The sequence below is a fragment of the Lepisosteus platostomus genome, chromosome 13, assembly GCF_059453375.1.
Source record: "Lepisosteus platostomus isolate fLepPlt1 chromosome 13, fLepPlt1.hap1, whole genome shotgun sequence".
Lineage (NCBI taxonomy): Eukaryota > Metazoa > Chordata > Actinopteri > Semionotiformes > Lepisosteidae > Lepisosteus > Lepisosteus platostomus.
This window is the reverse complement of record NC_142623.1, coordinates 31,447,137-31,462,611: the sequence shown is the minus strand read 5'-3', so window position 1 is coordinate 31,462,611 and position 15,475 is coordinate 31,447,137. Positions and strand designations below refer to the sequence as shown.

The window sequence follows — 15,475 nt, the reverse complement described above, 5'->3', positions numbered from 1 at the left end:
TTTCAGCTCAGTGAAAGCAAAAGAGCCTTCACGGTAAACTGTAAACTGTGAGACGCTGAGCAAGTGTGCCTTCAGCTTAGCAAAGGTACCCAGCCTGGCAGGACTGCACTCTGGGAAACCAAATTTCTAATGCCTTATACTGTACCATTAATGCATTTATTCATGCTTTACAATCATATACAGTAAATACTCATGAAATGTGGACATGACACTACTGTATGGAAGCAAAAAAAGTCTTATTTTTATATAAAGTATATATTTTATATAAAAAATCAAATACATTAGCCCACAAGGAGCTCCTTCATGCTCCTAGCATCAGGATTAAAATGAACTTTCTTTTCTAGCTACTTTAAAACAGGCTCTGACTGGTGTGCAATCAAGAGAATTAAGAGTATCAAGAGAGTAAGAGTACAAAAATATACATGTCCCTGATATCTGTTCATTTATGGATGTTTTAAAGGGGAAAAAAGGAGTTTTAGCCTTTGAGGAAAAAATACATTCTGTATTTCAGAAAGTTCCAAAATTATTTTGAGGAATTATATCTGAGTGCTTTAAAAGTTTTCAAACTTTTTTTGCGGTAGTGTACATTATTTTGTTGATATAAATAGGATCTCTCAATATATGTCCAAACTTGAATTATAATTTCATTTTCAAGAAAGGCTGTCATTAAGCTCCTCGTTCAGTCCAATGGGAAGGTGCTGTACTTCTGTGCTTTCTTACTTATGAATAGTTTCAGTATTATACTTGGTACCAGGTTGAACAGAGAATGTGAAGTTCACAGTCATGGATGCTGGTGTTTAAATGTTCTGCCCTTTTGTGTTTATTTGTTAGTGTCACTACAGAAGAATTCTCCTTAAAGCTCAGAGTCAGTGAGTTCACAGTTCAGAGACAGGTTTCACATGGGTCTTGATCAATACAACCTTCCCGTTATCTGCTGTCCTTGGTGAGGCGATAACTTAGCTGCAGCTCTCTCATGTGCTCGGCTTCAGAAGCAGGTCATTTTCTTTGAGGCGCTATGGAAGAGGAAAAGAGAAATGTGCTGTACTGTATATCATGCATATTGAAAAGAACATTTGGAGAGATCTGAGAAGGAGGGTCCTGGTGAAATATTGCAGACTATCCATAAGAATTAGGATCCTAAAGCCCTGTTAATAGTTGAGCATGTATTACTATAACCCGGCCTTTTAATTCACAGTAATATGTTTTATCCATTTTGTAGATATCCTTCTGAAGTCCCTGCATATATCTTTCTTTTTGTATTGTCCATCACAAGTTTTTTTTTACTAAACTGGCAGCTCAACTGGAATGTAATTTTTGAAATTGAGTTTTTTCAATTTCTCGTTCTCTGGTCAGATTCCCCAGTACTACAGTTGTATTCCCTAGCTTCTGCCAGCTGCTACCCAGTCTTTGGGCTATTATTTATACTAAGAGCCTGGTCTTCTTATTCCGTTTGATTATCCCAGGAGGTCGAGTTGAATACAGGATCTCTACACCCTCTGGCAGGTTGAACAGGAGTTTTCTGATCACATGCTGCGTGATGCTTTGCACTTAGCAACCTCATCCTCTTTGGCATCATAGTGCTAGGATCCTTTTCGGATATTCTTTCTTCGTCTCGTTTGGTCAAAGGCCACAACCTCTCAGGAGTTCCATTTCGGTGGATATCACGGTAGCAGACATCTGTGATTAATGTATTTTATTGTAGAGGAACTTGCACACCAGCATCTACACATCTTGACAGAATGCGACATTGATCCAGAGACCAAGGCTATTGGAAGTCTCATTCTGCTACAGCCCTTGTCTGCCGCAATAGCCACTCAGATATTCCAGGTGCCACGTCTTCCTCCACCTGTTCTGCTCTCGAATGTTGTTTGCCAGAACTCTGCTTGTTGTTACGGGCCTTCCCAGGAACCAAAAAGTCTCCAGGACCGAAGGAAGGCTTCCCCACTCCACCCTGTCGGTGTCAACCCTCTGTCACGCAGGTCCCACTGCGAGGACAAGGGGGTGCACTCTGGAACCCTAAAAGCCTGGCGGAATGTACTGTAGAACAGCGATGTGAAATCGCTGTGTAAAAGGACTGTAAATCATAATCGTGCAGTGAAGCAAGGCGTCATGCAAACTGGGGCAACTCGTGGTGTTGTAATCGTGCAAAAGTCTGGAAGTGTGCAAGATGTCTCTCATTATATTGGGAAACTGCTGTACAGAATAAAAAAGAGTGAGGTGGGAAGTCAAGGCCATTGCATTGTCTGTGGAGCAAATGAATCACAATCATTTTCAGTCTTGTGGCGTAAGGCTGAAATTCAGGTTCGTTTTGAATTGCTTGATGTCTTTTTTTTTCCCCTCACCAGACCAATTTTGCGTGCTCTGCAGGCCCGGTCCGCGGTGTGGGTTTTGCTGCAGGCCTGCGTCAGCTGTGAATCAGAACGCCAGAGGCACAAGGTACGTGACCCTCCTCTGCCCACTTCCTCACCAAAAGGCACGCGAGTCCTCGCTGTGCGGCTCAGAGCAGCTGCAGCATGACCACAGACACTGCCAGGCTGGCACCCCATGCCTGTGCAACAGCTTTGCTTCTGTTGTGTAACAGGAGAGGAGCAGGGCAGCCCCGCTGCAGTATGTAGTGCATCTGAATGTTTTTTTCTCACAAGGGCAAACCCAGACACCACTTGCTTCACACTTGAGTCTGTGCGATTTGCTCCACGTTTCCCCTCCCTCAGCAGGAGGGAGATCAAAACACATTTAAGAATAGGCCCGAGAACTGTAGCTGGCATTTTACCAGTCCGTCTAGTTGTATAAATGTCTAACAAAATATGAAATTTAATTAACTTGGTTATTTTCCCCCTCAAAACAGCTTTGCATATCCTAGAAATTCTCGCTGTACCAGGTACGTTGTTCAAGGTCTGTCTGATTTTGTGTTCCTGCTTCTGTTGCTTTTTAAGGCACTGTTTGTCAAACATTTCTCTTGTATTCATCCCATAAAAGCTTACTCAGTGACAGATCTGGGGGCTGGGGGAAGCCGATCGTGCTTTGGAGAACCTGCTGGCTCTTTGTGTCCTCTTTGTAACATCTGCAAAACATCGATTCATACAATAGACATTTTTGGTTCTGCAAGCTCAATTTTAATCCCCACCAAATTGATAACAATAGATTAGATGTATACTCACACTAAGGTAGTCTGTCCAACGATACCAGTGAGCCAGTACACACATCAAACACCACTGCATGTACAGTTTGGGAACACAAAAGCAAGTGCAAAAGATTTGACTGTTACAATGACAGCAAAAACTATAAGGCTGTTCAGACCCTAATTGACCTTGTGGACAGACTGTACCCAGTTTGTCATAGATGGCCCATAAAGACTAATGTATCCTTAATTGCCAGATTGGAATAGATGAGGATAAACAGCGTCTGTTGCGTGGGGAATAAGATCTATACATTTGAAAAAAACATCTTTTTTGATCTTTGTCATCAAGTACATTCAAAGTTTATCAAGCTGTTTCATACATGATATGACAAGACAGCACGCAAGTTGGCGGTGTGCTTTTTGGCCGTTTTGAAAAGTTGCACAAGTAGAAAAAAATGTAATCAATAACGCAGGCAATAGTGTAAACTCCAGACTACACACCGTGTCCTCGAGGCTGGAGGGATTGATCGCCGCAGATATATCTGTCTTGGCGGGGCACAGCTCAGAGGACAGCACGTGGCAGGGGTGCAGACTCAGGACTGGGTCTTGCGGCTTCAGGACACACACACGTGCCTGCTGTGTTATACTGGGAGTGCGGGAACATACAGTAGTTGGACATTCAGAGAATTCCAACAGCTGGTCTGTTGTCTATGCTGAGTGACTGTGTGGCTGCCCAGGTGTGATTTTTTTTGTTTTAAATGGGAAAGGTGCTTTAACTGCTGCACTGAGACAGATTACTGTTGGTCCTCCCAGGAGCACAGCCATGAAGAGCTGGATATACTGTGGGTTGTTTGTGTAATCTGGAAGCTTTTGAGTTTACAGTTGAACGGATTGATAAAATGTCTGTCAGAAATCTTTCTACTCCCTTTTTATCATTAAGCTTGGAGAGTAGAGATCGATAGGGGTAGATGAGCTATCATTTTTACCGTGGGGTTTCATATACTGTACAGCACTGTCAGCTGTTGCTTGTCTCCATAGTGGCTGGCTGAGAATTTGTGTAGCTTTTTGGAAGCACCTGTAAATCCTCAGGGGTCAATGAACATTCGTCATAATGCTGTCTGTTTTTTCGGGATTCTATTTCAAATCCTGTTACGAATGCTGGCACAGCAACATCCTCTACAGTAAATTGAACTGGAAGATGTATTTGTCTAAACTGATCTATTGTGAGATGGACTAACCAGCTGTTTATACAGTAAACCTTGGATTGGCTGGTGTGAACAGAGCAAAACAGAGCAAAACGGCAGAGTAGTAACACTACAAAGTAGTATTTATCACAGGTTCAGGTCTTGTATAGTATGGCATTGGATGGCAGGCACACTTAACATATGGGTGACAATGGCTGCTTGAGTCGGGACTTTCCATGACTTTTGTGGAAAGCTAAAGACATGCACAAAGCTTAAAAAAAGATTCAGAATCGATAGAATTGCCTTGATGGTAGATACTGTGTCACTGCAGGGTTTGTGGAAGTCTGGCTGACGTTTTCTTGTGTTTTGCTCACCTTGGTTCTATACATTTTTGGGCGCTTTCTCATTTTTGCACCAATAAGGCTGTAACTCGCTAGCGCTCTTTAAATAGACAGCAGAGTGCTTCAGAGATCTAGATCTGCCTGTTAAAAAGAGCTCTTTGTTATGAAAACAGGCTCCAAAAAACAACACTGCCAAAACATTGTTCGGTAAATAGATTTCACATCTGTACAACTCATTAATTGTGCTGGAGTCCAAACAACAGCATCCCATCCACCACTGGCTTGACATGTTCTGGCTTTTTAAAATTTGATATCAGTTGTTTCCTATCTCAGGATGGCCGTATGTTGCCAATCAGTATTGTTCAGCAAATGCTGCTGTGGCAATTGAATTCTGATTCGTTGGGTCCCTGACCTGACAGGAACTATTACATGTACCCACAAATATTTCAATATATGTGCAAACTTCTAAACGCTGGAGCAAGCTGCACACTTCCTGTCCTGAAAAAAGCTGACACCTCCTCTTTGGGCAAGAGGCTGTTGAGAATGAGGCGCGAGGAAGGCGCTCCGTGTTTCTCAGAAGCACAAAAGAACACTTAGAGCCTGTGGTTTGTTGAGTGACTTCCTCTTGCTGCTTCTGACTGCTGGGTTGGGCCAGTCTATTAATAGTCTACAGACACGGTACAGTGCCAGAGGCCAATTGACCGACCAGAATGTCGTGAACACAGGGAGAACATGCAAACTCCACACAGACTGCACCCCAGCTTAGGAATTGAGCCCAACCACTGCACCACCATGCCACCTCACTGTTTCTACCAATAAGCTATATTGGTAATTACAGGGGTAGAATTTCAGTGCTGTAAGGTTCCTGAAAAGCACTCAGAAACAATCTTTACAATAACATCACTATATTCCATTTAACAATATATCTACAACATACCATACTAAAGATAATAGCAGTAGTAGCAGCAGTGGTGGTACTTTTCATATGCTTATGCAAAAATAATATTTTTGCAATTTGAGAACAGAATTAAACAGTTAAAGGAGGTCAGCAGAGCCAGCGGTAGCGCTTTGAATACAAAAAAATTATTCAAATTGTACTGGAACAGGATCTGTATCGGTGGTCTCACATTTGCTCTGATAACTGAAAGCTAAAAGTAGCATAGAGGCAGTGTACTTTCATGGTTAAGAGCAGGGTCCACAGATCCGATAAAGGCAAGCAAACATGTCTGTGACGAACAGGAGCTTCTGTAAATTTGTTTTGCAGAGCAGGTGAATAACATTGTTTTATAGGTCAAAGCAGAAGTATCTGGATGGAGAACAATCTATGGCTCTTCACAGCATCCTGGCTGTTTTAAAGACGCCAGTGTTGCCAGAATTGATCTGTGGCTTTTCTTTCAGACTCTGAAACTAATGAGTAATAGGTTAAATGCATGCAATGAAACAAAAATTCTGATGGTGATTTGGTTGCACAGTTACAGTACAATGCATCTCCTGCAGTTTTAAGAGTCTGAGTTTTTAAGTGGTTCACCACAATAAAAACGACGTTTCATGTCCCAGTTTTGTTATACCTACAGTAGGTTTGGTTTTAGCTGTTCTTGAAGTTTCAGTAGGGCTTTCCGCCCGATATCAGTTTCCAGCAGGCACTGCACTTGCTTTGAAATATACTCATAATATTAGTGTTGTTTCCTGAAGAATAACAAAATTCAGTATGAATTTTTAGAAGAGCCACTTCTTACATCATTCTATCAGTTTTTTTCATATAAAAGTGCCTTTCAAGAGTCTCAGGGCAATTTAAACAAAAGTCAAAAGATAATTTTTAAAAATGGCATCATAATCAATGCACATACTATACTGGCAAGCACCAGTGACACAATGATAATAAGTATCAGCTGAAAGTAAAAACAGAAAGAAGACTTATCTGCTTTTTAGCAATGGTTGGTGTCTGAGAAGCACAATTCAGCTGTTGTAAGGAATTTATTTAGAGATTTAGATTTAGAGAGAGAGCAAACCGGAACCTTCTGACCATGGACTACTGACAGAGTGTAGGAGAACATTTTCGCAATTTGTGTAGAGAATAATTTGTGTAGAGATACCAAGGCTATTGAGAGGCTCCTATCATTTCATGAGTTGATAATGGAATGTATATTCAGGCCAGAGAAGATTGGTAATAACAGGACTAGAGCTTTTCTTATTATATTATAGATTTTAACAGAAAAAAAAACAATTGTTATGTGACACAAGTCAACTGTAGCCACTGTCTAAAGAAAAGCATTAGGACAGGAAGAGCATCCTAATATATTTCCACAGCTGTCGATTGTTTCTTTTCATTCAACCTTACCAGGGCTCAGGATGTCAACCATGACCCCTAGAGGTGAAAGGTGAAAGGTGACAGCAGTCCCAGTTCCTATTGCAGGACAGACTAAATTGAATTGAAAGACTCAACTCCTAATCTTTCCAAAAAGAAAGGTTTCCTTGTTTTTGAGTGTTTTTTCAGTATTCCTCCCTGCATAATAAAGAACTGGTTGAAGCTGGAGATAAAAAAAAATGATATTTATATTTTAGCTCTCAACCTCTAAGTCTGAACACGCCTGAAACGTGAGAAAACGTTCAGTGTTGCATCTTCCTTTAATGGGTTATTGCTCAGCTTACACTTTGTGTTTTTTTTCTTCTGGGAGTGGAAAATACCTATAATGTCTCTATGAGAAGGGTCTGTTTGGAAAGACATACGGTAATTTATTTTCTGCAATCTGTTTCAGCACCCAATCTCTTGAAAAACTGTGCAGTGCTTAAATATTTCTTGCTGCCTAAATGACAGTATCCAGTTATTTTACAGTGCAATAGTGAATATTAAATAATTAGATTATCTCTTCCCCCCCGACCAGAATTTCCAAAGATAGTGCCCCTGTTTGGTGACCTGTAGGAGGCGCTGCCCTTCGAGTGAGACTTCAAGCCGAGGTCCGGACAGATTGTTCATTCTCGATCTTTGTGTGATTAGGGATGGTAAAACTGGTAACCTGCTGGGTTGGTGCTCTTTGGCTTCCCTACAGCTTCCACCTTCCCCTTCTGTCTGCTTTCAGCAATGGTTCCCCTCTTACAGGCAAAGTGCCTTGGACCCCTCTGGCATGAAATGTTGTTCTTTACAGTGAAAAACATACATCTTGGGATGGCAGAGTGAAATTTGTCATTTTTACTGTGTAAATGTGAAATGTGTAATGTAAATAAGAAATGTGTAGAATGTCAACCATCTGTACTCATGGCTCAGATTATTCTTCTGATTAAAAATACCAATTTCATGAGTTTACAGCTCAAATGACAAGTTTCAGTTCACTGCCTCAGTACGGTATTTACTCTCTTGTCTGCAGGTGCAGGGGATTAAATGTTGTCAACGAAGGAGGGTGCTTCACTGCTTGAGGTCAGACCAAGATTCAGATAATGGAAAAAAAATGGGTGGTTAATTTCATGCATGGCAGGATGAGAGCGATAGGGGACGAGATTTCATCGTTTTGTTGTTCCGTTCACCATCTTCTGAGGAAAGGGCACAACGATCATGTTAATGCTTTATCTCATCAAAGCAATGATGCAATTACAAATCTTTTGATCTAAAAAGATGTTTTTTAGTATCTAATATGATGCATCTGAAGAGTGCATGGTCATGTTTCTTCCAAATAATCTCTGGTACGGTAATTTATTATCCATTGAGAAATCAGCATTGTGGCATGTTAGCATTTCTATTTTAAGGACATCTTCAGATTCCTAATGATAAACCAGTTAAACAATACCATGATGACATTTGCCATATCGTAGCATATCCTGAGTCATTCAGTTATCTCAATGTAAGAAATTTAAAAGAAACTTAAAGGAAAACAGAAGAAGCACAGTATCTCTTTAAGGAATGAAAATCACCATTGATTAATTCTGGATACATTAAGAAGGAATGTATGATGATGATTTTCCTCAGTCTCTCCCATTACGTATAAGTATTCCACCAAATTTCTTTAAAGCGTATGTGTGTTATTCTTTCAAATGCAACTCATTTTTAAGTGCTGACTTTAAATAAAAATTTCAACCTGAATTTTTCTAAGGGTTGTGATCCTCAAGTATGCAGACTCTTTCATAGTTTAGACATCAGCCTAGTCACACTTTGCTAAGCACTGTGCAACGCAAAGCAGTAGCTATTCAGAGTCTAAATAGAATCGTAATTCTCTTGACGCTGAAGGGACAGATTGGAAATGTAGATTATGCTTCAGAAAGCCGACACAGAACGGTGCTTTCCCGCTAATTAGAGCACATGAAGTTCTTAATCTGTCGTCTGCTTTGCCTTTTCGTGCTCGGCGCTGGCATCATGCGTATCTCGTGTTCTGAAAGGGGCAAGTTCCCAGCTGCTTGTCCTGAAATGTAGCAGAACCAGCTGTACAGCTCGGCCCAGATGAACGAGAACAGTCGACGCTGAGGACAATAAAGAAGTCTTCATGCAGAAGGCCCGCGTCACATTCTCTGCATAGTTTCTCCCCGACAGCTGGAAAAGGAAAAAATGGTCCATGTACTGTACATCTGATTTTTCGCTTTCCAGTACAGATCACGTGATTGGGAAGGTACAGTAGCTTATTTGTCCAATCTTCTGCCATAGTATAATAATTAATAATAAATCCCTACACTTATGTACTGTAGTTCTCTTCTGGACACTCCACTCTACCAGTAATGGGGACTCCCCTCCATCACCACCAATGTGCAGCCCCATCTAGATGATGAGACAGCAGCCATAGTGCACCTGTACCCTCACCACACACCAGCTATCACTGGGGAGGAGAGCAGAGTGATGAAGCCAGTTCAGAGATGGGGATTATTAGGAGGCCATGATTGGTAAAGGCATGGGAGAAACTGGAGTAACACCCCTACTCTTTTCGAGAAATTCCCTGGGATTTTTAATGACCACAGACAGTCAGGACCTTGTCTTTAGGTCTTATCTGAAGGATGGTGCCTTCTTTTACAGTACAGTGTCCCTGTCACTATACTGGGGCATTAGGACCCACACAGACCGCAGGGTGAGCGCCCCCTACTGGTCCCACTGACACCTCTTCTAGCAGCAACCTTAGTTTTCCCAGGAGTCACCCATCCAGGTTACTGACCAGGCTCACACCTGCTGGGTTCAGTGGGGCTGCCAGCTGTGAGTTGCAGGGTGCTATCGCGGTTGGGATTGGATGCTGTTCATTTGTGGGGGGGGAGTCTCAAATTGGGTACCAGTAACCTTTGTCAGTACCCTGCTACACACAGGACTCCTTGGCTTGGGGGCTTTGTCAGTCCTCTGCATTGCATGAAAGCCATGCTGTACAGAATGTCAGGCTGTTGTTTACCAGGGCTCGGGATTCAGTTATTTTTTACCAGGGCTGTAAAGATAATGTAACGCCATACCTTGTGCCCCTGTGGAGTGGCATGTCAGTCTGTTACTCGATGTTATCGGCGTTTTCCCAGGTGGCATCACAACACTTCCAGCTTGAGCGCTGGGAAGTGTATAGACATAAGAGAATGAAGAACCACATGCTCTTCTGTCTATTGGTAAGTAGTACAGTAATTTTTGCCATAAGAAGCCAAAGATGAGAGGAGAGGATGAGAGGCGGACTATCTGGCCTAGATAAGAAAATGTTCCCATGCAGTCAGTCAGCTGGAGATCTCATAGAATAGACCTCCCTTTATATGTAGTGGTATAATGGGGATAAAGAGCCATCTGCAAGCATAAATCTCACATGATACAAGCATAAAGCATACACGGCTTAGTGTATTTATCTGTACTGACAAACATTTCAAAGTGCTACAAAAGTCCGCTCTAACACCTCGAAGCTGATGCTGGCAAATAAGAACAGCTGTGTGACTGCAGGCAGTGTTTCAACTTGTAGCTAGGCACGCCATTCCCACACAGACAGCAGTGGCAGGCTTAAAGAGCCCAGGCCTACCCAGGATTAGTGCAATTAGAGGAGATGATGTAGAAACAGCATGAGGCAGATGCCTGGGTTTCAGGACATAGATCAGTTTTCATAGGGAAAGGCATACAGGATAGTCCCACCAAATCTGTAAATGAATCCTTGGAGATAATACTTCAGAACCTTATTAAACGTTAATGATGTTGTGAGACTGGGCAAACTGAGAGCCATTAGTCAGAGTTTTGTTTTATTATCATGTCTAAGCAGAGCATTAGCTTCACCCTGTGGGTGTGTGTGGGGCATTCATTCTTATTACCTTCATTTTGTTAATAGAATCTGGAGACTCCGTTCCACTACAGAGAATAAATAAGCATCCACTCTCATTTGCGAATATAATCGCAGGGTAGGTTGCAGGGTTACTCGTGCAAACGTTCAGATAATGGCATAATACCAGTGTTACTGTGGTGTAAAGGGAGGACACAGTCTTCTGGGAAATAATTTTTTTGACCCTAAATGTTGCATGATGGTGCAATAAGACCATGACTTCTCCATTCTATTCTATTCGTGTCATGGAAGAGCTGGAGCCTATCCCAACGAGCAATGGGCACAGGACAGGACACACATGGGAGCTAATTGACCTACCAGAGTATCTTTTGACTGTGGGTGGAAACTGGAGCACCCAGAGGATTCCCATGTGAACACAGGGGGAACATGCAAACTCCACACATACAGCACCCCACTCCACACAGACTGTGTCACCCTCACAAAGCTCAGGATGGTAACAAATCACCCCACAAGCTCTAAAACTGACAGCATTTAGCAGCGGGAGAGGCCAGCCCTGCACTTTGAAGCATGATATTCTGTTGGTTGTTCAGGTAGAACTAAAGATCTCAGGAAAGTGGTAATTTGGACAAGTTCTATAAGCAATTAGTTCAGCTCAGTTACTTAATGGCAAATACTCCATCTGAAACACATAAGCTCTGGCTGTCACCAAGGATAAGATTTGAACTGTCTTCAGATTACCAGATTAAATAACGTGAGCTCGGCCAAGGGGCTGAATATGTTTCACACTTTGAAGCCTTTCTTCCTCATTTGTTCCTCAACGGGGGTTCAATGCTGACTTTTGCTTTCCTCATAAAAAAAAGAAAACTGGAGAGGCAGAAAACGGGGGGACAAAACCTGATTACCTTTGAACAAATGAAGCAAATAATTGCCACGTCTCAATAATGCACCCAAGAATTGGGAAAGAAAATTCCTTACAGGTCTTGATTACACGTTTGTGACTCTGAATTCTAAAATGGCCTTCACATTAAATGGGACAGAAATGAAATTATTGTCCTGGCATAGTTCTCCAAGACGGAGTTATTAATTGTTCGAGCAGCCCCGATCAACCCATTTCACTTATTGATGCTTGAACAATCAACCACCCAGTCCAGCTCATGACAGCAGTGCTGAAACTGCACATTTGTGTTTATTACTTTTCAGAAACCCGGGCACACATCGCCTGCCAACAACAGAAGCCAGCAGCACATCGTCTTTGGTCAGATGGTAAAAAAAAAAGTTTCATTATTGCTTCATTGCTGCAGCATTTGGTGCCTGCAGTAAACAAAACAGGACTGATCCCCTGAAGACTTACAGTACAGTAAATAAGGTGTCACATTTTGTGTCTTTACAGATACAAATTCTCATTTTAATGGCTTCAGAAATTATTTTTTTTGCCCTTTTCATAGCTCAGCAAAGCAACAAAAATAAAGCATGTTAGTTCAGAGGCCGGTTCCCATGAGGCTGGTACAAACTGTGCCATCTTTCTTTAGTAGCCGGTCAGGGGAGAGTGCCAACGTCATGTGCTGAGGACTGATGGACTGTGGGCAAGGCAAAATAGGCCTATGGACCAATGAGCTTTTTTTAATGAGCCTTAATTGTAATGGGATTTAAAATAGGTCTGGAAATTGCCGGTATAATTAAAGAGAATTCTGGAAGGGATTCGAATGGAATAAATCACTTCTTAAAAATCTGGTGGAAGGGTTACACAACAGCTCCTAAAAACACAAACCTACCCAGCAACTTTCATTAAACAAATTTGTTTTTTCCATAGCTTATTTTAGACATTCACTTAACTACCAGCTTCTCTGTTGTTATCCTTTCTCCTCACTTGGGTCCTTAAGAGTATAAGAAATGTCTATAAAGGAGAGGTTGGGTATTCAGCCCATCTTTCTCATTTGGTACTTGTGGTATCCAAGTGAATCTAAAATTATGTCCCGCCTTTTTTTAATGGTACCCGGCGTGTGGACATCAAGTTGTTCCAGACACCCACTACTCTTGGTGTAAAAAGTGTTTCCTTTTTTCCAGTTATCAGTTCTTGTAAATACATTATCTGGATTCGTTTTGTTTGATTTTTTTGACAAATCAACCTTTTATGTGGGACTTAATCAAGCACTTGCTGGAAATGGAAATATATCATGTTTTGTCATGCTTTATCATGTCTTGCTGCTTCAAGATAGACTAAACCTTACCTTTCTAAAACCATTGACAGCTGTGTCTTAAAATGTCCTTGCTTTCTAAGTATTCTTCTAATACTTCTTAAAGATATTACTTTTTAAAGTATTAAAACTTCTTAATAGTATTCTAATAATTTAGCTTTATCATTAACTTCACCAATAACAGGGGTGAGACGGGTCTGTAGTTTACTTTATTGTGAGTGGGTCTTACAACTGTAATTTTCCAATCTGTGGGAACTGCTCCCATTCTAAGTGAGAGCTGAAGTTTTCTAGCCATGTCTATGACTTACATTCATCATTTCTTTAAGTATGACTGGAACAATACCATCAGGCACCAGTGAGGTATTTGATTTTAACCTTGCTATCCCATCTAAAACAAACACAGTATCAATAATGCTAAAATAACCCAGTTCTGCTGTAGCCTGAACTATCATTTGGACACTACGGACGTCTTCTATTGTAAACACCTGTGTGAAATATTCATTAAGCATGTTAACTACATCTTTATCATCTTCTATCATGAATTCCTTACTGTCTCTCAAACTCTTTATTCCCACTTTTACAAACTTCAGCAGACAGTACCCAACAACACCCTATATTGTGCATCCAGTACACTCCTGGCCCTTAAGATAGAAAGTGTTATTTTTAAATAAAATGTGAAGCTAGACTGTGCAACCTTGTTGCCATTCAGAGCAGGAACCTTAACTGTTTGCAGCTTTACTTTCATCAGTTTCTTCACAAGTGATGTCTCCTCTGAAGGGTGGAGTAGCGGCTTTCAGACTGTAATAGAGGTGGGCTGACATCCTCTAACCAGTGAAATCTTATCTGAATCTCTTCATCCAAGGTCCTCACCCCTTCATCCTGGTGTCCTACCCCCTTCATCCTGATTCCCTTTATCCTGGTGTCCTACCCCCTTCATCCTGATATTACTTTATCCTGGTGTCCTACCCCCTTCATCCTGATATTACTTTATCCTGGTGTCCTACCCCCTTCATCCTGATATTACTTTATCTTGGTGTCCTAACCCTTTCATGCTTGTCCTTGTGTCTTAAGCTCTTCATCCAGGTGGATGCTGAACATTGGTGGTGTTGGAGGGGAGTCCCCATTACCTGTAAAGCGCTTTGAGTGAAGTGAGCTTTGAGCTTTGAGCACTATACAGTATAAGTGTAACCAATTATTATTATTATTAGGTTTTCTAACCCCTTTATCCTCATCCTGGTGTCCTAACCTCTTAAAAGGTTAAAAGGTGTCAAAGTTCTCATGGCTTGGAAATGGAAAGCAGAGCAGACCCCTATGTTTGTTTTTAATGTTTCTCTCGTTGTTTCCCTCTTTCTCACGTCAGCAAACTTGATGCGTGTCTCTTTCCATCACTGTCCCACACATCTCCCTCCATCAACTTTCTCGTCATTTGAAAGAGCAGAGGTAGCAGTGGGTTTTGCGAGTCTGGTTGCTCTCAGTTGCCAGGGAATGGTCCGAGTCAGGCACCAGGAAGGATCTCACTAATCTGTTAGCGCAGGGAAGACTTCACCAAGGCAGTCCGGTGTTTAAGGGCACCTCGGTCCATTTCCACAGTAGATTTCAAGTCAACAACACATAGAAGGGCACGGCTGATGCTTTTCATCATTTTCTTCTCTCATCCTTAAAACATCTGAACTGTTTATGTTTACAAATAAATGGAGCATTTTTTCAAGTTGGCAGCAAAACTGGAAAAACAGGTTTTAATTGGAGTTGTACTACACACAAATTTGATCACTGTAGCTGATTACTTTTTAAGTTTATATCAAGGTGGAGAGAGGGGGGTTGAAACCATTTGTGTTTCGTGTTTCTCTGGTTATCCATGACTTTAACATTCAAAATCAATTTATCGGAATCAGTGAAACACAAAGCAACAACTGGGCAGCTGGAGGTGGTTCTTTACACAAAGAGTGGTGGGAGTGTGGAATGACCTACCCAGCTATGTAGTTGAAGCAATACTTTGTCTTCTTTCAAGAAGAAATTTTGTCTTACAGTATGTTGTTCGATCCTTGCCTCCAAGCACAGACGTCTCAGGACGCTGCCAGGAAATTGTAAAATCCCAGCTGTTCCCTAATCTGGTAACCTGCACCTTACAAATGCAGAAACCTTCACAGTATAAAAGTTCTCTGTATTTCTCTTAATGTAACTAAACTGACTCATGCTTGAATCAGCCTGCCCTTTTACACGGAGAATGTGTTTAATCTTCATGGAGATAAATTGCACATCATGATTTAGTCATTAAAACATCATCATGTACAGTAACTTGTGTTTACTCTGTATCTGTCCATAGTGCCAAATAAATCAATCAGAATTAAACAGTCTTTTCTTTTACAGGAATTAAATGCAAGCTTTGTTCTATCTTGATTTTCAGTGATTAAACCCATTCAGTTTATACGTACTGTAT

General features: G+C 41.4%; 1 long non-coding RNA gene across 1 annotated transcript; it reads left to right on the top strand.

The window, feature by feature from the left end:
* Positions 1-2,058: 2,058 nt before the first annotated feature.
* LOC148650386 (uncharacterized) lies at positions 2,059-15,387 on the top strand. The gene is made up of 2 exons (XR_015925839.1): positions 2,059-2,436; positions 14,399-15,387. It is a non-coding gene; the product is annotated as an uncharacterized LOC148650386 (long non-coding RNA).
* The last annotated feature ends 88 nt before the right edge of the window (positions 15,388-15,475 follow it).